The following is a 27065-nucleotide window of genomic DNA, read 5'->3' on the forward strand; positions in this document are numbered from 1 at the left end:
ACCCATGCAGAGAACATCTCAAAGTCGCAAGTAGTTGGTGTCTAAATAGACCAAGACCAAGTTTGGAATCTCCCAAACTGTTTCATCATCATCATCATCACCATCATCACCATCATCATCATCATAAATGGAAGGCAAAAGGCTTGATGATGAAATATAAATAAATCAATGTAGCTACATTAATCTAATCTATCCATCTATCTACACAATCTTGTAGGCTCTTTTTTAAAAGCGGTGCAAGTTTGTTTCATGTGTTTGTGAGAGTTCACTATTCTTGCACACTCTTCAATGCGCACTCTTTCAAAATGGGAGCCTGAATGGATGATGAACTCCCCCCCCCCGACACTACTTCTTCTTCTTCTTCTTCTTCTTCTTCTTCTTCTTCTTCTTCTTCTTCTTCTTTATTTATTGTACATTTTCCATTTTTCTATTTCCAGAAACAGATTTTTGTGTGCAGACTTCCCAACCTTACCTTCCGTGGCATTCATAACAAACCTGGCTTTTGCTGCATATCAGTTTGTTATTCCACCCTAATTTTCTCCCTTCTGGTCCTTCGCTGTGTTTAACTGTTGTTTGTAGAATTACCCCTACTTGTAGGTTGATTTTTGGTATCAGATTTTAAAAAAATATTCCCCAAAGCTGTCCCATTCACCCTTTTGCTTTTTTGTTTTTTCCATCTTGATTTCCTATTTTGGCTGTAAGATTTGCGAGTTCTGCAAATTCTGTTAGTTTGTGCAGCCATTGTTCTTTACCCCTCCCCCAACACTTCTACTCATACCTTCTTTCTATGTGTCTTCATGTATGTGAATCTCACTTGCATAGTCTGGAGGCATCCTCCTTAGGCATACAATTCTGTGTATGCAGAATTTTCTTATGATTTGGTAGCAGTTGAAAAGAGCAGATGTTAAGTAGGTGCAAGCCCTACCAGCTGACTCTTGTGTGAGTTTGAGCTGTGGTCTAGGCAACCCCTTGGGCAACCTTGAGAAGTAATTTTTAAAAAGATGCAATAAGTAGAAAACAGATGTGGCTAGTGCTCCACATATCCTGCAAAGTAACACAGAGAGATAAAGACTGCAGACTGTACAAACTCATTGTGGAGCAAGTCATCTGGCAGGGATAACAGCAATACATATCTAGCTGGTTGGTTTTCTAAAGGAAAAATGCCTAAGAAATAATAGAGAAGAGGGACTGAGCACCTAGTGGGTGGGTGTGGAAACATTTAATCCTGATTCAGAGAAAACAGAAATGTATTCCGTTCACTATTTATTTAAGGCATGTGCTATACTACTTAATTATTTCCATTCCTAAATTGTGCATATAAAAGCAATCTACATAAAATGAAACAAAACAACAACAAAAATTCATCATAAAACCAAACCCTACCCCAAAATGCCTGCTGGGATAAGAAAGCCTTAATCATGATCTTGAAGTTCAGCGGGGGGGGGGGGGCTGTCTAATCTCAGCTAGCAGGGAGTTCCACAGGCTTGGGCCCACGATGCCTCACCAAATGCACTGCTCCTAGTAGTTAACATTTAACAGAAAGCACAGGAGAGCAGGCCAGGAATGGCTCCTCAGAGCTTCTGCTTGGTGGCAAATGGTGTGTTCCGCAGTGCGCATGGAAATGAATATTTTTGTGTTGAAGTGACAGGCTTCGTATTCAATAATAAGTGTTTAATTGAGGCAAATTGGAAGTGGTGCCTGTGCAAAAATGCAGGTACATCATAAATACATAAGTGCTTGCATACTCAGATAATCTGCTAATTCAGGCATAGCTAGCTGCATAGGAGTCTACCTCGCTTTCAGTTTCATGCCAAAGAGCAGAGCTGGAAGTGCGATACACAAGGCAGCATGGATTTGTTTGTCCCTCCTCAGTGCAGCCTATGAAGCCCTCAGAGCTCGACATCCCCTACATCTTGCGTGCAGACAGTTGGGGTAAATTCTGTGCTGCTCTGCTAGAAGCAGCTGTTCAAAATGAGCAGAACTTGAGATGCCTCCCCACCATAGAATCATAGAGTTGGAAGAGACCACAAGGGCCACCGAGTCCAACCCCCTGCCAAGCAAGAAACACCATCAGAGCACTCCTGACATATGGTTGTCAAGCCTCTGCTTAAAGACCTCCAAAGAAGGAGACTCCACCACACTCCCTGGCAGCAAATTCCACTGTCGAACAGCTCTTACTGTCAGGAAGTTCTTCCTAATGTTTAGGTGGAATCTTTTTTCTTGTAGTTTGGAACCATTGCTCCGTGTCCGCTTCTCTGGAGCAGCAGAAAACAACCTTTCTCCCTCCTCTATGTGACATCCTTTTATATATTTGAACATGGCTATCATATCACCCCTTAGCCTCCTCTTCTCCAGGCTAAACATGCAAAATAAAATAAAATAAATGTAGGAGGATATATGGTAAGTATCTGCTCCCTGATGCTTTGCCATTCTGGGCCGCCTCGATGTAAGAGGCATGCTGTAGCTGCTCCCATTTTGAAAAACTACTTGACATGACCCCATTGGCTTTGCAAATGCCCCCAGGCCGGACCACGCATCCTTTCCGCAGTCTCTCTTTTGGAGCCTGTAGGCTGAGGGGTATGTGGCCAGCCTAAGTCCACCTAGGAAGGCATTTAGCATTCCATCTGCAGAGTATGGTCCCAAAGCTGTGAAGCCTGGCATCACGACTCTTATCGTCCACAATGATATCAGGAAATTGTGAGTTACTATGGTAACAATATCTTCTTTTTTTATATAAAAAAGAGAGACTAATAAAAGTAGCAAGAGGGTGAGCAAGAGGATTAAGAATATAGATTTCCTTTGAAACAAAACATCACAGCAAAACTCAGCTGGCTCTGTGCAATACAGTGGACTAGAGAGAGCACAGGAGGCGAATGGGCTTCTCTGGCAAAGGGAGGGAAGGAAGGAGGAGGGAGGTGCGTCGTAGGGAAAGAAAAAGAACGCTTAATGTAAAAGGGAGCCTTTGAGACAAAAAAGGGGGCTTGTTTTCAGCTCAGTGATAATATTATGTGGTGGACAGAGAGATGTAGAGGGGGGGTGTACAGCGCTCCCACTGGTCTGGAGCTGTTTGCTTGCTCACTGCACAGAGTGATCCTTTCCACGCAGTCATGCAGAAGAAGAGAGCATGTGCATGTGCATCGTAGTCTCAAGGTGTCAGGACCAGATGTTAATCTCAGTGTTGCCACCCCAGGAGTGACTATGAATGAACCCACACTCTCCAGCAAGAAGCCAGAAGAGCACAGGAAACGAATGAAGGGGAAATCGAAAGGTTTGGCCCAAAAGTTGTGAGCCCAGTCTTTTGTGCCGACCCAAGGCACTTTGCTACAATAAGCTGAACATCAAATGATGCCAGCTGCCTCCCTCTGTGCTAGGGCCATAGTGATTTATTTCGCTATTCAGACATCAATTCCTGCCTCAATCATCCCCCTAAATTTTTCTGCCTGAAGCATTGAGTTTCATTTTGCTGCGTGACAGAGGCGGCCCTGCAAGTCTTCTATACAGCCGGGGCTGTGACTCCACCACTGCATTGAATGAGTATGGAACTTGATCCTAGGCCCCTCATTTGACATTTGGGAATCTTAGTTTTCTTTAAAAACAACAACACAGAAGCAATTTTCTAGCTCTGTTGACTATGCCGATAGACAAGAATGTGGAGGCAATGTCTGGTGGAATCTCAGAATTGACAGTGTAGTGCTGGAGTGGCTATTGCTAGGGCAGGAGAGCAAGGCTGGCGCTTTAATTTCCACATGATTATCAGAGACAGAATGAAGTCTTTGCGGGGAAAGCTTCTCTTATTTGCATATGTATATATTTTGCAGGATTCTGCTTTCTTGTGATTTGTTTGTTTAAGCGGCTAGTATGCACAGACTTTTCTCTAGTCTTAAAAGTCAGCTTGTGTATTTCTTTCTTTTGTTTATTCGCTATAAAGAAGCACAGTGTGTTTGAAGAAACCACCAGGAGAGTATATCTTTGCAGGGAAGACTTGTGAAGGAGATTAGTTCCAATGGGGGTTGTGGATGCCACCCCACTAAACAAAAAGCAAATGCCACTGGAAAGTTGAGAGCTCAGAAGCTCTTGATGCATAAAGTGTCCACTATTCCTTCTTTCTTGGTTCCTGTCTCCTTTAACGACAAAAACCCTGAGGCCTCCTCACACCATTATGCTGTAGCTTTCTCACAAGTGAGGCAGCCAGAAGGCAAGAGTTATGGCTCTGTAGGACAGGCTGAACTCTGAGCTGCAACTAAACTGCATGCCTTTTGGTCTGTGGGTTTTGCAGAGGAGGCTGGGTGTCTCTGCCAGGTCTTGTAGGAATAGTTCTAATCTGTATTCATAGTAACACACTGTTTATGCACCACCTGCTCTAGAGCCCTTATGGCTTTTCTAGCTTCAGCTTGAGTACGTAGGCTGTGAAATGCACTATGTGTGTGTGTGTGTGTGTGTGCCAGCCCCTCCTTCACCAGAATAGGAAGGCATTGGTGGTGATGGCAATCAGAAGCTGGCCATGCAGGAGAAACAGGGGCAGGAGCAGTCTGAAGGACAAAGGAAATGGCATCGTTCTCTCTTTCTCCCTCTCCACCCTGTCCTCACATACAGAATAAAAGTTGACAGCGACCTGTAGCCTAGTTCTCTTGTTAAGATACCCCACTGTATGTAGGCTGTGCAATTAGATCTTCACGAGGTTCTTCCTGATTGCAGGGCTTGGAGGGAAATGATAATGAAATTAGTCTTGACTGCTTTCAGAAACCTAGATGGTTGCTTGTCAGTTCTGCCGATCCAGCAGCCCGAATTTGGTCACTGGCACCACCAGTTGAATGCCTAACAACAGGGAGTGCAATTGAATGAGCTTAATATAGCTTAATTTGCAGGATTAGTAGGATAGGTGGTGTTTCATTCATTCGTTATAAGTGTTGGGTTTCCCACCCCCCCATTCTGCCTTTCAGTCGTGTTCCCTAGCAATTTGTATAAAAATGACAATAAAACAATCAAGATATGAATGCAAACAGCATGCACGCTGTGGATCTTACTCAAGATTTAAGCAGGGTACATTGAAAGGTGGGTGGGACCCTTTATTAATTCCCTGTAATGGGTGCAGTTGAGAAAAGAACTCAGCGTGGTCTGCAGTCCCTTCCTCTGTGTACCACATCTGGTCGCTGGTGACATCACAATACATGACTCATTTACCAAGACCTGAGAACCTGGGCTAGAAATGCCTCTGCGCCAGCCATCTTGATCATTGGGAGATATCTATGCTTCCTTCTTAAGACCATGAATTCATTACAGAATGCACAGATCTTTTCTTTAAAAAATGCTGTTTCCCCACAGTGCACTATTCATCTGCCGAAAGTCTCAACCTTGATGTTGCGAAAGTGTCTGGGTAGGCCTTTAGAAGAAACACAACATTGAGGTGGAGCAAATCCAAGTGACTTGTCCATAGGACTTTGACCAGGTTTCCTGGGCCCTAAATTATTGCCCAAGCAACCTGCACAGCTTTAATAAGATGTACTCAGGGTTCAAGGGACACGGGTGGCGCTGTGGGTTAAACCACAGAGCCTAGGACTTGCCAATCAGAAGGTTGGCGGTTTGAATCCTGGTGACGGGGATGAGCTCCCGTTGCTCGGTCCCTGCTCCTGCCAACCTAGCAGTTCGAAAGCATGTCAAAGTGCAAGTAGATAAATAGGTACCGCTCCGGCGGGAAGGTAAACGGCGTTTCCGTGCACTGCTCTGGTTCGCCAGAAGCGGCTTAGTCATGCTGGCCACATGACCCGGAAGCTGTACGCCGGCTCCCTCGGCCAATAAAGCGAGATGAGCGCCGCAACCCCAGAGTCGGCCACGACTGGACCTAATGGTCAGGGGTCCCTTTACCTTTACCTTTACTCAGGGTGCATGTTCGCAAACACTTACACACTCCCCACATACCATTGTATGCATGCTTATGGATATACTGAGTGTTCATAGGGACAGTTCATATTTTACACAGTGAGCGTATTTATAATGCACACGCCAGCGCTTGCAGCAGTAAATGCAGCAAAGTGTTAAGTGGAGATTCCTAAATGAGCAGGAGACACATGTCAGGAAACTGCAGCCAATCCGGAATCCCCAGCATGTTTCCACTGCTGCTTGTCCCTGAATATTTTCAAATATACACCTGCGCTTCACGATTTTATGCTGTTTACGGCTCCAAACACTTGGGTACATGTGACAAGCATTGGCTCTGTGCCACTATGGGGATTGCTAGTATAGAATTAGGGGTGGCAAACCGATTTTGTTTTAAGCAGGGGTAAATTATACATGACTGCACTCTTGTATATGTGCTGCTCGAGTCACCTTTCATTGGGCACATTTCTAATTTCTCCTTCTCTTCATCTAACCCACTTTTTCTGCCCTCCCCCTTCATAACAACTATGCTATTTCTTCTGTTTCCTCTCTACTCCCACATCATGACCTAATTCCCTTTCCTCATAACAATTGTTTGCTTAGGGCTGCTTTCCTGCTGTAAGAGGCCATCTCTGATTTGTCGGATACCAGATGCCCAGTGCTGGGAGATCTGCCTGTCCAGTGGAGGACTTAAAGAGGGGTTCTAGGCTGTGTTTTGTGTGTGGCTTCTGGTTTTGAGCAAATCCAAGGCACAGAGGAAAAAACCACCCCAACCATGTCCCTTTTGGTAAGCACTGAGCTGCCTCTCCCGTGACATTGCCAGGGTTTGACCCTGAGTATATTCATTTGGCACGGTCTCTGCCTAACATCCTCTCCGTCATTTTAGAGCAAGTACGTAATTTGGGCTGGTGCTTCAATTGGAATCTGATAGGAGGTGGAGTGGGGGCCAGGCATCTCTTACATGTCATTTCTCTAACGGTGACATGCTGGCTTTATCCAGCTTGTGATAACCCCCGGGCTAGGCACCAGGAACAGAATAGTCTCTCTATTCATTGATGTTTTCAGTTTGCTGCATTTTCCAGTTCAGATACTGTAGGCTGAGATCTCCGGTGCAGCTAATTATGCAGCATGTGTATAAATGGAATGCATTGGCGGAGGGCAAAATTCTGAAGCCTTTGGCCCCCATGCTGAATTCTTTGGCACACACCCCCCCCCCCATACTGAGAGCTGCAACCACTCTTTTGCTTCCCCCCAGCCTCTTCTGCTTCTTCACCTCTCCCCTAAAGCTCACCCATCACTTCTCCCACCCCAGCACACACAGAGTTCCCATCACTCCCTCCCCATCGCACCTCATACAGATTGTCCTGTAGCCATGCCCTCCCCTCTCTCTTCTCAGGCCCTTCTCCTGTTGTGCATATGACTGGGAGGGAGGAGGGCAAAGTTAAGGGCAAGTTTTCTTCTTGGACTGTCTCGTCCTTGAAATGTCAGGGAACGAAAAGATTGAGAGCTGCTGGTAGGTCTTGTGTCACAGTTTGGTCACTCGTGGAATAGATCCTGCCAGCTGGAAATGTGCAGTCCTGGAAAAGATGGCTTATCCTGAGGACCAGCATGCGCAGAAGATGGGAGCTAGATTCAGGGAAATTATGGTTTTTCTGAGTAGGAGGAGGCTCTGGAAAAAGCCTTTGCTTTTAACTCCCCTGCCTGGCATATCTGCTGTTTAGAAATTACAGAGAATTTCTTGAGAAATTGTGAATTAATTATACTGTGGTTGCTCTGCTTGCTTGTTCACTCACTGTAGATTTTGCCTTTGCTTATCTGCTCTGGAGTTCTGATTTCATAAGAGTGGAAGTGACTGCGACTGAGTTCTGGAGATAAGGGATAGATGTTTGGTGGCTGAACACTGCACAGCAGGCAATCAGATGCCGGGGACATCAGGCAAGGCAAAGCCAGCACTGACCACCCCGCTTCCCACCCCCCCCCAAAAAAAGAAAGCCTAGCAAAGCTAATCCCTAATACAGAGTTTGAAAATGAGCTAAAATAAGTTTCTGCAACTATCCAAGTTAAAATATTTTCTGGACTGGAGCAAGTACATAGGATGCTGGCCAACTCGCAGGGTGGGGGTATGGAGAGAGACTTCAGGTTAAGCCTCTAGCCCAGCATATGGGATGCAGGGTAAAGAGTTCAGGGCAGTCCCTCAGAACAGACTTCATGGGTTAGGAAGACTCAGATTCAGGATGAGCTTTAAGCAAAACTAAATAAATTGCATTCACAATAGAAGGGCCATTCTAGTGCACGCTGGTCCAAAGGACTCCAAAAAAGAAAAAGAGAGGACTTGCAGAGCATGGTACATGGGAAGCTTCTGCTCTTGCATTTATCCTTTCATTGAAGTGTGTGTTTGCATGCGTAGGTGCATTTCTAAGCAGGGCAAATACCATTCAGAGTGAGGGCATGAGTGAGGACCACACTCTGAACTGGTTTTGTGATGCTGTTGCATAGATAAATCAGATTACCTGCATGGCATGACACCATAATGCTACTGCTAACGAAAACAATTACTGTATGGGATCATCCATGCAGAGTATAGATTGAAAGTATTGCCCTCACTGTGACCTGACTTTTCTGACATAATCCCATGGCCCTTTTGTTTGGTTACAGGGCATTTTAAATGATTCCTGCTTGGGTGCGATCAAGTTGCCAGCAAGAAGGCAATTTTTTTTTTTAGAAGTTAAAATGAGACTTCAACAGTTGCCAGCAAACAATAAAAATATGGGCGGGGGACCATGAAAATGGTTTGCACAGTCAGGTTCCCTGGGAGCACTGAAGAGCCCCCATGACCTCGTTTCAAACTCCCTCTTCATATTTAACATGGCCCTATGTAAAACTAAGATATGGACCAAGCAGTCTACCCTAACTGGTTATGTGTGCGTGAAAAAGAGAAGCTGATCTCTTGTACTTAAGAGTGCTTCATGTCCCAAATAAAACAGCTGGGCAACATCTCCATCCTAACCAAATAGGGCTGCTTCATTGATCCAACCTATGGCAACGGAGCCCCAAACTGAGACAGAGCCAGTGAAATGTAAATGTAAAATCTGGGTCCCAGCAATTGGACACAGTTGGGTGAATCTGAGGCATGATTCATATGGCACAGTCTGCTTGTCATCTCCAGCACTTTGTTCTTATCCTTCTCTGGTAACATTTACATGGCTGAATCACATGGGGACATTACCACACAGGTCCCAGATTGAGGGAAATTGGGGTGCGAGTGCTGGCCCACATACCTACAATATCCTAGCAACTACAAATGATTCAGCCATTCCAAAAAACTCAAAAAAAAACCCACAGAACCACAGTCAGAGGGAGCCTGCCAGGCCATCTACTGCAACCCACTGGGGTGGAATATACACACATATTAAAAAAAAAAATCTGATTTTTTTTTTAAAAAGTCATTTTTAAAAATACATTGAATTGTCCATAAGGCTCACCATTGCCACCTCGTGTCACATTGTATATTGCACTTAAAACACACTTAAAATGTTTTATTTGCAGCTGTAGAGCTGAGTCCTAGGGCTTATGGCAGGAAGTCAATAGCTAGATCGCTCCCAACAGATCGTTCCCAACAGATAGCTGCACGGTCTTTGCTTGAATGGTTCTAATGTCAAACTATTAAGAGATTTTCTCCTAATGTTCACCCAAAATCTATCCTCCTGGGATTTCAGTGGTGGCTGGTGCACCTTGGGATGGGTGGGGTAGAAAGCAGGGAGACCACAGCAAGCGGAGCCAGAGCCAATGGTGGGCAAAGCCACTTGATTCTAGGTTTGCCCTTATCCTCCTGCCTGCTGAGATGTAGCACTGAGACTGAGGAAGAGGGAGCTGGCAGCTCTGGGCTGGTTTTGAGTAAGAAAGCAAATAGGTAGAGGCTGGCTGAGGGCAAAGTGAGGTTGTTGGGGGGGGGGCAGTGCCCCATTCTCCCTGTAGGCTAGATTCCACTCTGTAACTGAAGCCCATTAGACCTAGTCTTGCCTTTTGGGACAGCCCTAGGCGTGACACTCTCCTAGCATACAAACCAGTCCTGAATAGTAGGGCAGGGAAGGGGGCAGGATTTCAATTCATTGCAGAATTTGGAACAAACCTGATGAACCATGCTTAGATTGGAGCACAAGCATGTGGATTAAATAGCATGCCCACAAACCTTTCCAGAGCACACTTGTCAGTCCAATTTCCTTTTGGATGTGGTGGGTCCAAGGCCTTCTTCCCTGGTTCTGTCTTTTTTAAAAACAGTAATTTATAGCTGCTTTTAGCACATGCCACATTTGCTACAAACAAACAAACAATCAAAAACCTTTGAGTGAAAAGCCCTTGGAAATGGTGGTACATTATAACATGCCATTCCTTCCTGTGTAATTGTAGAGAGAATCATATGGCTGCCTCCACAGGTACATGTTACCCTTTATGCAGGAAGGGATAGCATGTCTGTAGCACACTGCCATTTTTGAAAGAAAGAAAGAGACCACCTTGTAAATTCTCCTAAAATAATTAAAACACAGTAGTACCTCAGGTTAAGAACTTAATTCGTTCCGGAGGTCCATTCTTAACCTGAAACTGTTCTTAACCTGAAGCACCATTTTAGCTAATGGGGCCTCCTGCTGCCGCCGCACGATTTCTGTTCTCATCCTGAAGCAAAGTTCTTAGCCTGAGGTACTATTTCTGGGTTAGCAGAGTCTGTAACCTGAAGTGTATGTAACCTGAAGCGTATGTAACCCGAGGTACCACTGTATGTTGAAGGCATGCAGATTTGAAAGATTCACACAGACTTGCCAGTCCGCTCATGTGAAAAGGATATGAACTGGATCAAGGCTGTTTCCATCCATCCCTAGATTAGGGTGCCATATGAGTGATAATGAATCTGTGAGTTCACCACAGGAAGCAAATTTTCATTTCTCTCTATTCTGCCCTGAATGTTCCAGGCTTGCCCTGGCTCAGTCAAGCCTCAGTGTTTTGGAGAAGATACAGAATTTCTCCTCTGGAATTACACATAATATTTGGATCATAGATGAGCCACCCTAGGAACCCTTCCTCAGCTCCAGATTCTTGCACAGCATCCTATGGGATTCCTTCTTCCTCACTGGGAACAGCAGCACAGTCCCATTTTCACAATGAATATCAGGACGCTTGAAAAGTGGCACCCTAGCCTCCATAACGAATGGGCAGTTTAATTCTGAGCTGCATCATCATGTGGGGATAGAATGGAGTGGCCAAGTCAGAGGTAAAAGAAAAGATATGCCTCAGGCACATGGTTTTTTCAAGTAAAGGATGTTGTCAGGGACTCAGCGGGAGCGCAGGGAGGAGAGGAGATGGAAAGCGAGGGGGAGCAATCCGAGGGCAGCGTAGGAGAATATGACAGCAGCCCGATAGATTCCATGAGCCTCTCCAGCGAATCGGAAGATTCACAGAAGGGGGCGCCGATGGGCAGGGCAAGGGGCGACCCAAGGGGGACACCCCAGAAGCAAGGGGCCAGCGGGGACTCCCAGAGCACCAGTTGCAAATCAGGACCAGCTTCCCCACCAGAGAGTAGTGGGGGGGAGGAGTCCCAGGTGTCAGAGCCCACATATGCACCACCAGCGAGAGAAGATGAGTCAGGGTGGACCACGCCTCCATCGGAGAGCGAGTTAACGGTTAAGAGGAAAGTTGCAGGCTGGGCGCGCGCGCCAAGTTCAAAGGTACAGGCGAGCGGCACAGAAGGTAGCCCGGATAGGGAACCAGGTCCTAAAGCCCGCCGGAAGGAGGGGCAAGAATCGTCAGGGTCAGCGTCAGAGGAGTCGAGGAAGGATGAGACCCTAGCGGGCAGGAGGGCCCAGAGGAGAAAGGAATTTAGGAAGAGGTGGAGCAAAGCGAGAGTCTTAAACTGGTGTGGAGGGGGAGGAGACTCAGACAGGACTTCGCCGGTCTAAGCTCGGGACGTAGAGCTGCACGCTGCGGCTTTGAAATGGAGACTGAATCTCAATAAAGACTTTTGTACATAACTACAGCCTAGCGTTGGTCCTCTGTGAGCTGGGACCTGGAGGCAGCTCTGACAGTAAGTCCTGTCTCAGATTTCAAAGAACCTCGCAACGTGAGAGGACGCAGCGAGGGGCGAAGATTGGTGCTTCGCGAGCTCACAAAAGCAGCACAAGATGACTACAGAAGAACGACTGGCAGCTTTGCAAGAAGCCGTGGTACAACTTAACGCAGAAATACGAGCGGCAAGGAGGAGAGAAGAGGAATCAGATGCTGTCTGCAAGGATCTGCAAAACAGGTTGGAAATGTTGACTAAACAGGGGCCACCGGCAGCCAAATCAGAAGGGATCGGGCTCGGGAAGAGAGGGGGGAGCCTGGTGTCGCATTTCGATGGGAGTCTGCAGCAATATCCTAACTTCAGAGCAGACGTAGTTTTTGCGCTAAAGTTGCTGGAGAAGGACTTTAGAGATGAGCAGGAGAAAGTAGGCTTTATACTAACGCATCTCCATGGAGAAGCTAAAGCGTGGTTGCGCAATCTGTGGAGAGATAATGATCCAGCCCTCCAAAACGCAAAAGCCTTCATTAAGGCGATGGACGATTGTTTTTTATCAGAGATAGATGTCGATGTCGCTAGAAAAGAGATTCACGGTCTGAAACAAGGCAGAGCCACTGTAAGGCAATATCATTCCCGCTTTTTTGCATTGGTCAACGCGCTGGGATGGGAAAAAGATTCAGCGGCTGTCAGGGACCTGTTCTGGGAGGGGCTGAACGGAGCTGTGAAAGACGAAATCGCAAGGGGGGAGAGGCCACGGAGCACTCAAGAAGTGGTGCAGAAGGCGTTGACGATTGGTGTGCGGCTGGAAGAACGTCCCTGGAGCAAAGATGAAGGGCGTTGGGGACGCACGCCAGCAAGGGCACCTCCTTTCTTCCCCAGAGACTCAGCGCGCGCTCAATCCACGCCTCCACTGGGAGGGGGAGAGGAGCCGATGGAGATAGGTGGTGCCAAGGCTCAGTCAGCGACCAGAGCCCTCACACCAGGAGCAGCCAAGGTGAAGCCTCCTAGAGGGAACAGGAAGTGTTACATCTGCGAAAGTGCTCAGCATATGGCAAAAGAGTGCCCCCAGAGGCTCCACAAGCACAATGCAGCCTCAGCAAAAGTAACAGAAGCAGCTCAGCAGAGGGAACCGCAGCAGGGAAACGACGAAGTCTGGCTGGAAGCAGAGCCGCTGGGGCCCAGCCAGACGAATCAGTGAAGCAGTCCCCAGGAATCTTACAGCCCACAGACCCCCTCCCGCCCAAACCAGTGGTGCAGCTCACCGCAACACTCCAGCTTCCCAATGGGCTCACCATGGAAGTGCCTATTACCATTGACTCTGGTAGCAATGCAGACTTTATGGGGGTGGATTTCATCAAGCAACATAGCATAGCGCTCCTGCCTGCCACGATGCCCCTGAAAGTAGTGACAGTCGATGGAAGAGAATTGCTGGGGGGACAGGTGGTACAGCAAACGCCGCCAATGGTGATGCGCATTGGAAATCACCGCGAAGTCATCAGCTTCAATGTCACCCACCTGTCAGACACGCCCATAGTATTGGGCATGAGCTGGTTGGACAGGCACAGCCCGGCATTGGCATGGTACCAGCGTAAATTGACCTTCTGCTCCTCCTACTGCGCAGAACATTGCATCATGACTAACCAGGAGGACGAGGGGCAAGAGGATGACCCACAGCTACAACTGGGCATGCTGCAAGCTGTACCCGACAAGTACAAGGCGTTTTTGGAGGTCTTCTGCGAGAAGGAAGCGGACAAGCTGCCTCCCCACAGACCCTACGACTGCAAGATTGACCTCCTGCCGGGGGCAACGCTGCCGACCGGAAAACTGTACTCCATGTCTGAAGACGAACTGCAAGAGCTCAGGGAGTTCATAGATCACAATTTGAAGCGGGGATTCATCCGAGAATCCAAAGCAGTGGGGGGCAGTCCTGTTTTCTTTGTGAAGAAAAAAGACACGCCCCAGAAGAGGCTTGTAGTTGATTTCAGAATTTTAAATTCGAAAACCAAGCCCACGGCTTTCCCGATGCCCAAGATCGACGACTTGCTCGCGACGGTGAGAAAGGGACGCATCTTCACCAAGCTGGATCTACGAGGGGCGTACAATCTTATACGCATGCGGGAGGGCGACGAGTGGAAGACGGCCATGTTCACGCCCTTGGGCACCTATGAGTATAGGGTTATGCCTTTCGGTTTACAAAATGGCTCCCACTGCTTCCAAGCCTTCATGCATCACGTGTTAGCGGGGCTCCTATACAAGAAGTGCGTCTGCTTCCTGGACGACATTCTGATCTTCTCGGAATCGCAGGAGGCTCACGAGAGAGATGTCAAGGAAGTCCTGCAAAGACTACGGGAGCACAGGCTTTACGCCAAACTGGAGAAATGCCAGTTCGACATGACGGAGGTGGATTTCCTGGGCTACAAGCTGTCCGACAAGGGAATCGCCATGGACAGCGCCAAGGTACGATCAGTACTGGACTGGAAGAGCCCGCGCAATCGGAAGGAGGTCCAGAGGTTTGTCGGCTTTGCTAACTTTTATCGCAAGTTCATCAAGGGTTTCGCTATGCAGACGGCGGCCATCACGGACACCCTCAGCTCCAAGAAGAAGAAGTTCATCTGGACGGACCAGGCGGAGCAGTCCTTTCAGAAACTCAAGCGTCTCTTCGCTTCCGAGGAACAACTGCTGCATGTGAACCCCAGCAAGCCCATGAGGGTGGAGACGGATGCCTCCGACAGAGCCGTGGGGGCAGTCCTGTTGCAGCGAGACCCGCAAGGGGATTGGAGGCCGTGTGCTTTCTACTCCAGGAAGCTCAGCAAGTCGGAGCAGAACTACACCATCTGGGACAGAGAGTTGCTGGCCATTCATGCAGCATTCAAGGCGTGGCGGCACTTCCTCATCGGAGCCAAACACACGGTGCAAGTTCGCACGGACCATAAGAACCTGGAGTACTGGCGCACGGCGCGGTTCCTGAACCAGAGACACATCCGCTGGGCGGAGTTCTTTGCGGATTTCGACTTCAGGATAGAATATATCCCCGGAGACAACAACGTCATGGCTGATGCGCTATCCAGGAAGCCGCAGTATCTGGAGGAAGCAGCACCGGTAGCGGCCAAACACATTTTCGCACCCAAGGCGTGGGCATGCGCTTCTGCCACAATAGACCTGGAAGCGATACGGCGCGAGCTGCGAACAGATTCCTTCGCGCGCTCCAAGATGGAGGAGGTGCGCAGCGGCACGGCAAAGGACGACGAGTTCCAGATACGCGACGGACTGCTCCTCCGCAAGGGGGCCATCTACGTACCGGGAGATGAACTCCGCGCGACAGTACTGCAACAGCTACACGACGCACCCAGCGCCGGACATTTCGGCAGGGAAAAGACGGTGGAATTAGTAGCCAGAGACTTTTGGTGGCCCAAGATGCGGGGAGAAGTCGCGGAATACGTCACGAGGTGCGACACCTGCCAAAGGGCCAAGCCAGTACACAGACCGCCGGCGGGACTGTTAGAACCGCTACAGACCCCGTCCGAACCGTGGGAGAGGGTAGCCTTGGACTTTGTCACTGACCTGCCCAGCTCGAGGGGCAAAACAGCAGTACTTGTGGTAGTCGACATGTTCACCAAGATGGCGCACTTCATTCCTTGCGCGAAGGTGGCCACAGCGGAACAGACAGCCAAGCTGTTCATAGACCACGTGTTCAAGGTACACGGCCTGCCACGGTCTATCCTGTCTGACAGGGGGCGCCAGTTCATCTCGAGTTTCTGGCGGAAGCTGATGGGGATCCTGAACGTCAAGGTCAACCTAGCGTCGGCAAGACACCCGCAGACCAACGGACAAGCGGAGAGGGTCAACGCCGTCATGCAGCAGTACCTGAGATGTTACGCCAACCAGCAGCCCTCGACCTGGGTGGACTATCTGCCCCTGGCCGAGTTTGCATACAACAACACACAACACGTGTCCACGGGGGTGACACCGTTTTTTGCCAACCACGGGCGACATCCCAGGACCTTCCCGGGCTTAGAGAAAGAGGGGGAGGGGGAGCCACAGGGAGCAGAGGCATTGGCAGAGGAGTTACAGGAGGTCCATGAACAGCTCCGTAGACAGTTAGACCTAGCAAAACACGTATACAAGATGCAAGCAGACAAACACAGAAGAGTGGGGGAGGACATACGGGTAGGGGACTGGGTCTGGTTAGCGGCCCAGGCAGTGCCGGCCAGGTCCTTAGCTAAGAAGAAGCTAGGACACAAGCAGTTGGGCCCTTACCTAGTCGAGGCACAGATCAACCCAGTGGCTTTCCGTTTGACACTACCGGAGGGTTCCAGAATGCACCCGGTCTTTCATAGATCGGTGCTAACGCCCTACAAGGCACCTCACAGGTTTCAGGAGCCAGGAACAGCTCCCAGTCCGCTTAGAGATGCACCCATGACAGGGGGGTCGCCGAGGGCGGGGCCACTCAACGAGGTGACGGAGATTTTGGACTCGAGATGGGGGGAAGAGGGAGTCGAATATCTCATCGCAAGGGAAGGTGCCCCGGCCAGCGCCAACAGCTGGGTGCCGTACTATGCGGTGGAGGAGCACTACCTCAAAGACGAGTTCCACGCACTCTTCCCACACAGGCCCATGCCGGAGGATTATTTTGACGAATATCTTTTCACCCCCACACTCTCAGCCAGTACGTTTCAGGGGTTCTCCTCGGTTGAGGAGACGGTTCCAGAGACTACCTCGCCGGAGGGGTCGGTCTCAGACTTGGGTGCGGAGCGCTCTTATTGGTGGGACACTCAACCCGAGGAGGAGTGGCGCAGGAGACTGCTCAGAGGGCCCTGGCACGCAGACTACCCAGAGGAAATGGGGGAACAAGGGGGCATGGACGGGTTGGGGGAGGATCCTGGTTTCGAGCACGCCGGCAACGAGATGGAAGCGGAGGAGAGCGACGTCGATGTACCCGTCACGGACTGGCAGCATGCCAGGGGGGAAGACCGGTATCCGGCATGCACCCCCACAGCATTGGAGCACCCGGAACCCACGCCAGAAGAGGGGGAGGGGGGAAGGGGGGGCTTCGAGGGGGGGATGGATGTCAGGGACTCAGCGGGAGCGCAGGGAGGAGAGGAGATGGAAAGCGAGGGGGAGCAATCCGAGGGCAGCGTAGGAGAATATGACAGCAGCCCGATAGATTCCATGAGCCTCTCCAGCGAATCGGAAGATTCACAGAAGGGGGCGCCGATGGGCAGGGCAAGGGGCGACCCAAGGGGGACACCCCAGAAGCAAGGGGCCAGCGGGGACTCCCAGAGCACCAGTTGCAAATCAGGACCAGCTTCCCCACCAGAGAGTAGTGGGGGGGAGGAGTCCCAGGTGTCAGAGCCCACATATGCACCACCAGCGAGAGAAGATGAGTCAGGGTGGACCACGCCTCCATCGGAGAGCGAGTTAACGGTTAAGAGGAAAGTTGCAGGCTGGGCGCGCGCGCCAAGTTCAAAGGTACAGGCGAGCGGCACAGAAGGTAGCCCGGATAGGGAACCAGGTCCTAAAGCCCGCCGGAAGGAGGGGCAAGAATCGTCAGGGTCAGCGTCAGAGGAGTCGAGGAAGGATGAGACCCTAGCGGGCAGGAGGGCCCAGAGGAGAAAGGAATTTAGGAAGAGGTGGAGCAAAGCGAGAGTCTTAAACTGGTGTGGAGGGGGAGGAGACTCAGACAGGACTTCGCCGGTCTAAGCTCGGGACGTAGAGCTGCACGCTGCGGCTTTGAAATGGAGACTGAATCTCAATAAAGACTTTTGTACATAACTACAGCCTAGCGTTGGTCCTCTGTGAGCTGGGACCTGGAGGCAGCTCTGACAGATGTCATCAGAGGCACTGAGGGAATTCTTTGCTGTTTCTCAAGCTGAACACTAGAGGGCACAATGCATACTATAATTACCCATCTCGCCTAGCTGGACTGCTAAATGATTTTTTCCCCATTTTGGCTTCCCGGTGCCTGTGTGAACACAGATCGCTGGCTGATCCTTGTGCTGCTTAGCCTTTTTGCTTTACCCTGCTCCTAAGTGAAGCACACTGCAGTCCCTACCTGTTGCATATGCTATGTCTAGCCTGTTGCTTGCTTCAGTCCCCAGACTTGCAGTGCTCTGCTGTCCTATCATCTCTGCCCCTTTGCTGATGTTGATGTGTAATGTGTAGAAGTATATAATCCCTGGATGCAGAAATTTATGAGGACTGCTAGAGGGGAAAGTTGATGGAGTTTCGATCAGCTCCACACGTCACTCTCGTAGCAGGCCCTGCCTTTCCAATCAGACAGTGTTTTGGTTTGTGTACTGTTTATGAAAGTCCAAATTGGGTAGGTTCACTATTACATATGAACTGAACTGAGTTTCTCCACCACCAATACTTGACAGCCACTTCTGTCTATAACACCGAGGAGCTCAAAGTGATTAATCAGCTTGAAGAGGAGGAATCAATCTCTTCCCCTTCCCAAATATGGCTGGAATACATTGCCGGAGAAGAGTCTTCTGCCCAGTGGAATGCCTTAGTAGAGCCAGATTAGGAATTAATGCTTTGCTAGATCCTTCTAAGAATCCCTTGGGTAAGCCCACAGTGATGGAGGCAGCTACCAGATACAGTTTTTAGCTGGCAAAGCTCAACTGTAATTAAGTCACCTTGATGAATTGGCTCCCCATCAGTGGAAAATTATGCTAGCTACCGGGAACTGAGAGGAGAGATTTGCAGTTTGGTTCTGAGCCACCACTGCCACCATTGCCCTGATGACAGGTGGCGTTATCAGGCTCATATATGCTTTGTCTCTTTGGCTAAGAGGGAGCTAAAAATCTGGGGTACTGCAATCTCATCTCCCTATTGTGTACATTGCTCGCAGGAAGTGACTAAATAACTTTTATTAGTGTGCAGCCTTGCTTGATGCATGTGAGTCCTTCAGCTTGCTTGCTGCTCTTTTCTTATTCTGCCCCTCTGAAAATTCAGTGTAACTCCAAGAACAGTGTTGGAAGGTGGGTGCCCCTCTGAAGGGTTTTCAAGCAGACCCTAGTGGCTAGCCATAGTCTCAGGCTCCTAGCTACCTAACCTCTCCCCGCCCCCCCTCTCCCTCACATGCAGACTCACTCAGTGATGTTGAACAGCCTATTACTAGCTCCCTGCATATAGTTCTACTGCAGCTTGACAAGTCATCCAGCCTTACTTTCAGTTCTACCACTCCACCCACAAACAGGAGTCTGACAAATGCCATGACGTCTTTAGGCTGTGACTTGGAAAAGCAAATGGAACATTTAACGTTAAGCAGCTGTCAGAACCTTAATGGATGGACACCCCCCCCCCAATTTACAGTGACTGGCTTCCAGGACTAATTGTACTGCCCCACACCAGGTAGATTTCCTAGTATCACAAGAGGGCATCCTATGTGGCGTCGTGTAGGCACTGGGTGCAATCTCTTCAATGTTGAGCATGTAAATCGCACAACAGCAGAGGCTGGATCAAAAGATGACAGTCCCTACACCTCTACCCTTTTAATGACTTGGTAACCCAGTTCCTGTGTCAACTACCAGAAACTCAGAGCAGCAGTTCCCAGGCATCAAGGGAGACAGCCCAAGTTCCCAATGCTGCAAATGTAAATATTGCTCTTGTTAATTTTGGGCAGTGTGATGCATCATTGCCTGTGTGTATAATTTATAATCTTAGCAGCCTGAGAAACCTTGGGCAGTAAACTATTAAGTGGCTGAAATATGGGGTGCATACTTGGCTGGCTGCATGAGCCTGTGTTCAAATGGGTTTGTTTGATTCAGAGAACTTGTTGTGATGAGCACATCTGTGGACCCTAGAATTATTGATTCTAGGGTCAATAATTTTTTGAAGAAAACATATACAGTGGTACCTCAGGTTAAGAACTTAATTCGTTCTGGAGGTCCGTTCTTAACCTGAAATTGTTCTTAAACTGAAGCACCACTTTAGCCAATGGGGCCTCCCGCTGCCACCACGCTGCTGCTGCATGATTTCTGTTCTCATCCTGAAGCAAAGTTCTTAACGCGAGGTACTATTTCTGGGTTAGCGGAGTCTGTAACCTGAAGCGTCTGTAACCCAAGGTACCACTGTACAGCTAGTTTCACCTATGGAGGGTCAAGAAGTAAGAAGACTCCTGCTGGATTGGACCAGAGTCTATCGAGCCCAGTATCCTGCTTCCAGCTGTGGCTAGAGAGATGCTTCTGAAGCCTGCAGGTAGGAAACGAAGGCAACAGCCCATCCCAGAGTGCAGGATTCAGCATTTCCTCTGAACATGGAGGTTCTGTTTAGCTGTCATTGCTAGACCTCCTCTTCCTTGTATTTGCATAATCTCTATGTAAATTAGTGGCTATTCTCACATCTTGTGGTCACTAGGAGTAACTATACAGGTAGTGGTGAGTCCTGGGGAGGAGATTGCACAGTAAAGCTCACCCTTGTATCACCTGCCACCCATCCCATGGTCTTGTACTACTGATCCCTTGAAACATTTGCTGGCACAGACAAAGGCTTTGTGTAATCCAACATGGTGGGACTGAGCAATGCGACTGCCATCACTGCACAGCATAGCTGTCAACCGTCCCTTATTTGGTGGGAAAGTCCCTTATCCCAGCGCTGTGTCCCCCTGCTGTCCCTTATTGATGATGTTCCTTAAATTTCCCAGGTTTCAAAGGAAGCAGCTCCTCTCCCTCCCTCCCTGCCGGCCAGGGACGGGGGAGGCTCCAACTGTGTTGCTTGGCTGCGTTGCTCACCCAATAAGGAGTCTAAGAATGACTGGGGGGTGGAGCTTGCATGCCTTGTGCTGATCAAATCGGCCATGTTGCCTGGGGAATTGCCTTTGCTCAGCGCTTCCCAGTGGAGAGATGACGGTGGTTTTCCTTGCTGCATCCCCTTTGCCGGGTTGCAGCGCTGTGGGAACCACCGCTTGAGGCTTCGTTTGGCTGCTGGCTGGGCTTTCTGCCTTTGGCTTGGAGGGGCTCAGAAGTTGAACATACCTGTGCTGGGAAAATCCCTTATTTTGGCTGCTGATCCCTTATTTTCGAGGCTGCTGGTCCTTTGTTTTCAAATCTGTAAGGTGACAGCTAAGCTATTCTGTCAATTTACAGGCCAAATTGTGAAAGCACAAACTGGCACATACTGCTGCATTGGGTTACTCAAAAGTTGTAGAGTGGATTATCTTGGACACGAGTTTGGGGTACCCCATATAACAGTGCTCTCGTTCTGTACAGGGGGAACTACAGGAGCACACAACAAGGTGTATTTGCTTGCTGCTGTACCTACTGGGTTCTGCAGATAAATCAACAGAAAAACACAGCGCCTGTTTTTTAGCCTTGCAGTCTGAGGAATTAGATACAACCAGAGATTAGCAGTTGAGTGAAAAGGGTAAAGGAGGGAGACTAGTTTGAGAATTCCTCAATGCCAGGGTGAATTTTGAAACAGGCCTTTAAACCCTGTTCAAGGCAGGGTGATCTCCTTGCTGGGATGGAAGGGTTGCAACCTCCCAGTGGTCCTCTGGCCAGATTTCAACTTTCCCTTGCTACTGAAACCTCAGGTCAGCACACAAATCCATGTCATGACTCTGCCCCAAAGCAGAGTTTCTTCATCATTAATGTCTAACAATCAGGGCAGGAGCAAAAGCTCACCTGCTCACCAACACTTCCCCAACCTCTCTTCCCTTCCCCAACATGCCCCCATCCCCCTCAAATTGGCTCTGATGGGGAGGGGATTAGGAGAACCCCCAGAACAGTGCATGGTGGGAGGGGACATTATTCCATCTTGCAAGCTGATATGCTTGTACTGACAGAGCTGTCTGTCATAGTGTGATGTAGCTCAGTGGTAGTGAATCTGCCTTGCATGCAGAAGGTCCCAGGGTTCAATCCCCAGCATCTCCAGGTAGAGCTAGGAGAGACACCCTGTCTGAAAACCTGGAAAGCTGCTGCCAGTCAGTGTAGATCATACTGAGGTAGATGGACCAATGGTCTGACTTGGTATACATTTCTGTGTTTGAATTCCACCCTGAGTGTTTTAAACACTGCAGCACTGTGTGTCCGGCAATGGAAGGCTATAGAGATCCCCCTCCCACCTTTCCCTGCCAGGCACACAGAGGCCCCTTCCCAAGCTGGCACATGCCTTGGTCTGCAGTCAAATTCCTGTGCACAGGAAGCAGCTGAGACACTGCAAAGAAAATGTAGAACATCCTGTACTGTGGGTTTGGCAACAGCTCTGTAATGTTCATTGTATCCTTGCTGCATGGAGCCAAGGCTTGAATAATCCCTTCTGTTTCTCTCCTTCATAAGGCGACAAGCAGCAAAAAAAGGGACAAGATGCCTCTACTTTTAATATTTACGTGTAAAAGGGAATTTCAGCAGGTGCAACTTCTCTCACTCCTTCATGATATGCACCTGCTGATGTTCTATATTCTGTATAGCATTTCTCAGTTCCAAACCTTTCCGTTTCTGTCTGAGAAGGTGCACCTGCCTTCAGCTCTGTGTCATTTAAGCAGTAAGCACATCCCTGCTGCTATAGGCTCTTATGTTCTGCTAGTTTACACTTGGCACCATACAGCCACGGTTTCTCTTGCTCTTCCAGCTCCAACTATCTACCTCTGCAGGGTGGGGAACACTGAAATGTGGGTTAGTGCTATATATTTTTTTAATTAATGAATCAATCAGTAAATTATGAGATTTATATCTGCCCTTCATACATTAAGTTCTTTAGGGCAGCTCACAAGGTCATGAGAAGATAAACAACAATATTGAATAACACAGCAGGGCAGTAAAACACAACAATAAAAGCCAGTTAGGCTAGAAAAATAAAAAAAGGTCTTCACTTGGTACCAGAAAACCATCATGTTTGGTGACAGATGAGCCTCACAGCACTGAAAAGACCCTTTCTCTGATCATCGCTCAGCTAACTCTCGCTAGTCACCACCTACCTAACCATTAGGAAACAGTATTCAGTCCAGAGCCAGCCCTGCCATTAAGCAAAACGAGAAGGTGACCTCACCTAGGGGATGCTGTGAGAGAATGGCAGCCTACCCAGCTTCACCCCTCCTTCTGTGTCTTGTTGTTGTCCTGGGCTGGTAGGCTGTGGCATTTGCAGCTCTGTCCTTCAACACTTAATGAAGCTGAGTAGGTGAAGCAAATCACCTGTCCTCAGGCATTGCAAAAGAAGACTAGCAGAACTGAAGTAAGAGTTGAACTGCCCACCTGGTCAGCTTTTGCACATGGACTGGGGTCTGGGAAGATGTCATTTTGTTGTTCACCTTAGGCAGCAACGGCTCTTGCACTGGCCCTGCCTAATAAACATTAACGTTGAATAATATATATGAGAAAAATCTATTGTCCAGCAGGCCACTCCACTGAGCTGGCAAGCTTTGCCACTTGCCGTACCGTCATGTATACGAGCATCCCTATTTTCACCTGTAAAAAGGTTGAAGGATATGTTTCTCCTGGTGCCTCTTCTCAGAATCTGAGAATCTCCGGATAGAGCAACTACTCCAAGGCCTCCTAACGGAATGATTTAAGTAAATCAGCATAAATACTGCTCTGGAACAATTATTGCATAGCCATCTAGCAGAGCCCTTCCCTAACCTGATGCCCTGCAGGTCTTTTGGACTAGAGCTCCTGTCAGCCTCCTGTCAGCCATGGCTAAATGTCAGCGGTGATTGCATTTGGAGTCCAAGAACATCTGGAGGGCACCAGGTTGAGGAAGGCTATCTTCAGAGTTAAGCAACAGAATTCTGACCTGTTTTTGAGTGAGACTGAGTGCATTCTCCACTTCAGTATATAATTCAGCTCCTGAGCTACTCTATACAACAAAGCCTAGCAAAACTCTATGTTCCTCATTGACTATAACTGAGAATCTAAGAAACAGATTTCACCTTTCCCTCTTTTAGCCAAAGTGGATGAAATTTACAGGCACAGGAGTGGATTAAGCCTGTCTAATAGGTCCATGGGTTTGAGAGGTAATCAAGTGATGTGTATTGTACATTTTTTAAAACTTTGCAGCCCGTCTTTCTGCAGGTTGTATGTGTCCTTTGATAGGCTCTACAGGACTTCCTGTGGAGATCTGAAGACTCTGGATTCTATTTGTTGTTGTTGTTTTTTTTGTTTTTTGTTAAAGCAGAACAAAGTAGGATTTTTAAAAGTAGCTTTTAAAAAATCATTCCCTGCTGTACTTTAACAAACTAACAAACAAAATAAATCCAGGGCTTTTCAATTGCTCAGCAGGCAACTTTCAATAGCCTGACTTGTTGCAAAACCCTTGGACCTAGAGCCACATGGAGATATTACATAGGAAAACATATAGCTGTATAGGCACAGAGAAGTATAGAAGCCTAGCAGCAGAGCACTCTGGTGGAGCCTCTGTTCCAACTCATTGTGGGAAGGTGTTATTGATGTTGCACTTCAACAAGGAAGGGAGGGGAGACCCCTGAATCACCTTGCTGCATTTTCTTGTTATTCGGCCCCTATACAGAGCTGATGCAAACTCCATATTCAGTTCATCTATTGCTCTTGCCTATCCCTATTCTCCACTTCCTCTGCTCCCTCCCCTTCTATGAAATTTTAACTGTAAGCTCTTTGGAGGCAGAGAATTGTCTGTTTGCTTGCTTTTTTCATTGTTGCATTGATTGTGTAATATACAACGGTCCATAGGTACCAGAATCACAAGGTGACATCAGTGGAAATAGTTTAACTGTTTTTATCTCTATTTTTTATTTTTTTAAAAAAACACATTTTGAGCCCCACAGACAAGCAGAGAAAAGTCTGAAGATGTAACAGCAGCCTATCCTAAAGGCTAGAGAAATGAAAATGACATTATCTTTATTCCTAATTCTGGGTTGTATCCAACAAAGTCATCCCATCAGTGCAAGGATTTCCCCCTGCCCAATGGGAATTCCTCCTCCTCTCCTCTCCCTGTGTGCCCCTTGCCTCCTCCAAATCTCTGGAAGACTGGGGGAACCCAAAAAAAAACAGATCTGAGGGGGCACTGGGGCATTCAAGAAGAGATAGATGAAGTATCGTTGTGTAGGCAGAATTCCTTTAACTAATGAGATGACTTCATTGGCTACAACCCTCCATCTTTTTCATTTTACATGTTTAATGTCTTATTTAAGCTTTTGGGGTCTGGCAGCATTAGAGTTCTCCCAAAACTCAAGCTGACCTGCACAGATAATATAGGTAGCTTGGATAGAAAGTCAACACACAACGCTGTGTCATACAGCTGAATGGTACATCCAGTGTTCAGATATATTGTTAGTCCAAACAAAAATCAAATGTGCAAAGGACTCATTCATCTGCAAGCACCTCAGAAGTTCAGGGGTGTGGGCGGGTGTAAAAAGAATTAAGTTCCACCTATATCTGGCAGCGGGATCCATGAGTTGCCTCTGCATTTCACGCTCACATATTTCATTGCAGGGGAAGAAGGGTTTGTCCTCCATCCCTGGATATTAGATAGAAAGCTGAAATGCAAATTCACTTCCCCTCACTTCAGCATTATATCTGAAGCCACACGTGGAGCATGTCCCCACACTGCTTTTACAGGTGGCAGGGATAATTACAGGACCAGCCCAGACAATGGCTGCTCCCACACTAGTTCCTATACTGAGCAACTGCTTTCAGAAGCAAAATGGAAAAGATTAGTTCATATCTGCCAATGTCTACTTAGAAGCAAGTGCCATTCAACATAGGTCTCCCAAAATTGACCCTTGAATTAGAAGCATCCTCCCTCTGGCTTCTGCCCTAGTTTTACTAGTAGCTCCTTGGTTGTCCCTTTCGGGGGATGTACTTGCTGGTTTCCAAAACAATTGCTCCTGATACCATATATACCAGTGCTTTTGCAGGGTAAGAAAATAAGGTAAAAGTGCTATGGGTGCCAGCATAAAATGGCTGCTTTGGGCAGCAGCAAAAGAGGTGACAGTACTCTGTACCATACTATATTGTCACAAAAACCATCAGTATTTCTTATTGCAATTGTGAAATTATGTGCCTTTTACTTAACAAGCACTTGCTCTGTAATTAACCTCCCCACCACCACAAGTAATTAAGGAGTATTTAAGGGACAATTCAGTAATACTGAGACCCTGTTGAGCAGGAAGCAATAAGAGACAGGCTGAGAGAGAGAAACGTCAAATTAAAGGGACAATAGCCCTGTAAAACCTCACTAACACTTGCCAGCTGACATTGGGCAGGGTAGCCCTGTATCCATCTGAGGTCTTATCCACACTTCCTCTTGTCCTGCTGCTTTTCCCTGGAGAAAACCATTCTTTGGCGCTCAATTGGAGCAAACAGCAATTGCCATTTGTTCTGATCTATTGCCAAAGAGTGGGCTTTTCCTTGGAAAGGAGCAGGGCAAGAGAAAAACCGCTCGGACCTATATCTAGAAAGCATGGGTCAAGGAAAAAACACTTGACCCTGTTATCCTAGGCACAAGTGGAGATGTGACAAGCCCTGAGAGAGAGAGCACAATATAATCAGTGGCATCTCAAAATGTATGTATAGAGAAGGGTCCAACCATTCATGGTCTTATGGCAAAGCACGCTTGTGTATTCCAAGAGGAGGTTCCATGTCTTCTCACTGTCATTTCATTTTATATATATATATATATATATAATATTTATTAAGAGTTTTTTAATTACAACATACAAAACAAAACATACAAAAATATCACATATCATAACATATTTTCTTGTCCTCTTTGGACTTCCTCACATCTCCCGCTCCTGCGTTCCAAATTTATAAAAATTAAACCAGCAATTTATCACCTTATCCCCACCTTACAATCAATTTTTCCAATGTTATATCTTAAATTTTAGATATGTTTATTTCACTCTTTAATACATTAAACTTAACCTAATAATTATCTAAAAATTTGATTTTTTCATGAATTTAACTTATCTTCATAATTCACTTCATCTGTTTCGATGGTGCCAAATTGTTTACGATCAAACATCCTGCTTAACATTCATACAATTTACAATATTTTTGCAAATAAATCTTAAATTTTCTCCAATCTTCTTCCACCGTCTCCTCTCCCAGGTCTCGGATTCTGCCCGTCATCTCGGCCAGTTCCATATAGTCTATCAGTTGCATCTGCCATTCTTCCAGTGTGGGTAGATCTTGAGTTTTCCAATGCTTAGCAATGAGTATCCTTGCTG

General features: G+C 47.8%; 1 protein-coding gene and 1 long non-coding RNA gene across 9 annotated transcripts in view; one reads left to right on the top strand and one right to left on the bottom strand.

Annotated features, from left to right (window-relative positions):
• SHISA6 (shisa family member 6) overlaps positions 1 to 27065 on the top strand; it is a gene marked incomplete at its 3' end in the record, with an annotated part of 291216 nt that overhangs the window by 30380 nt on the left and 233771 nt on the right. The window lies entirely within an intron of this gene.
• Positions 3893 to 5110, bottom strand: LOC307205189. Its single transcript, XR_013833946.1, has 2 exons — positions 5025 to 5110; positions 3893 to 4697 (listed from the first exon to the last, which is right to left on the bottom strand). It is a non-coding gene; the product is annotated as an uncharacterized lncRNA (long non-coding RNA).

Source organism: Podarcis cretensis (assembly GCF_951804945.1).
Source record: "Podarcis cretensis genome assembly, chromosome: 2".
NCBI lineage: Eukaryota > Metazoa > Chordata > Lepidosauria > Squamata > Lacertidae > Podarcis > Podarcis cretensis.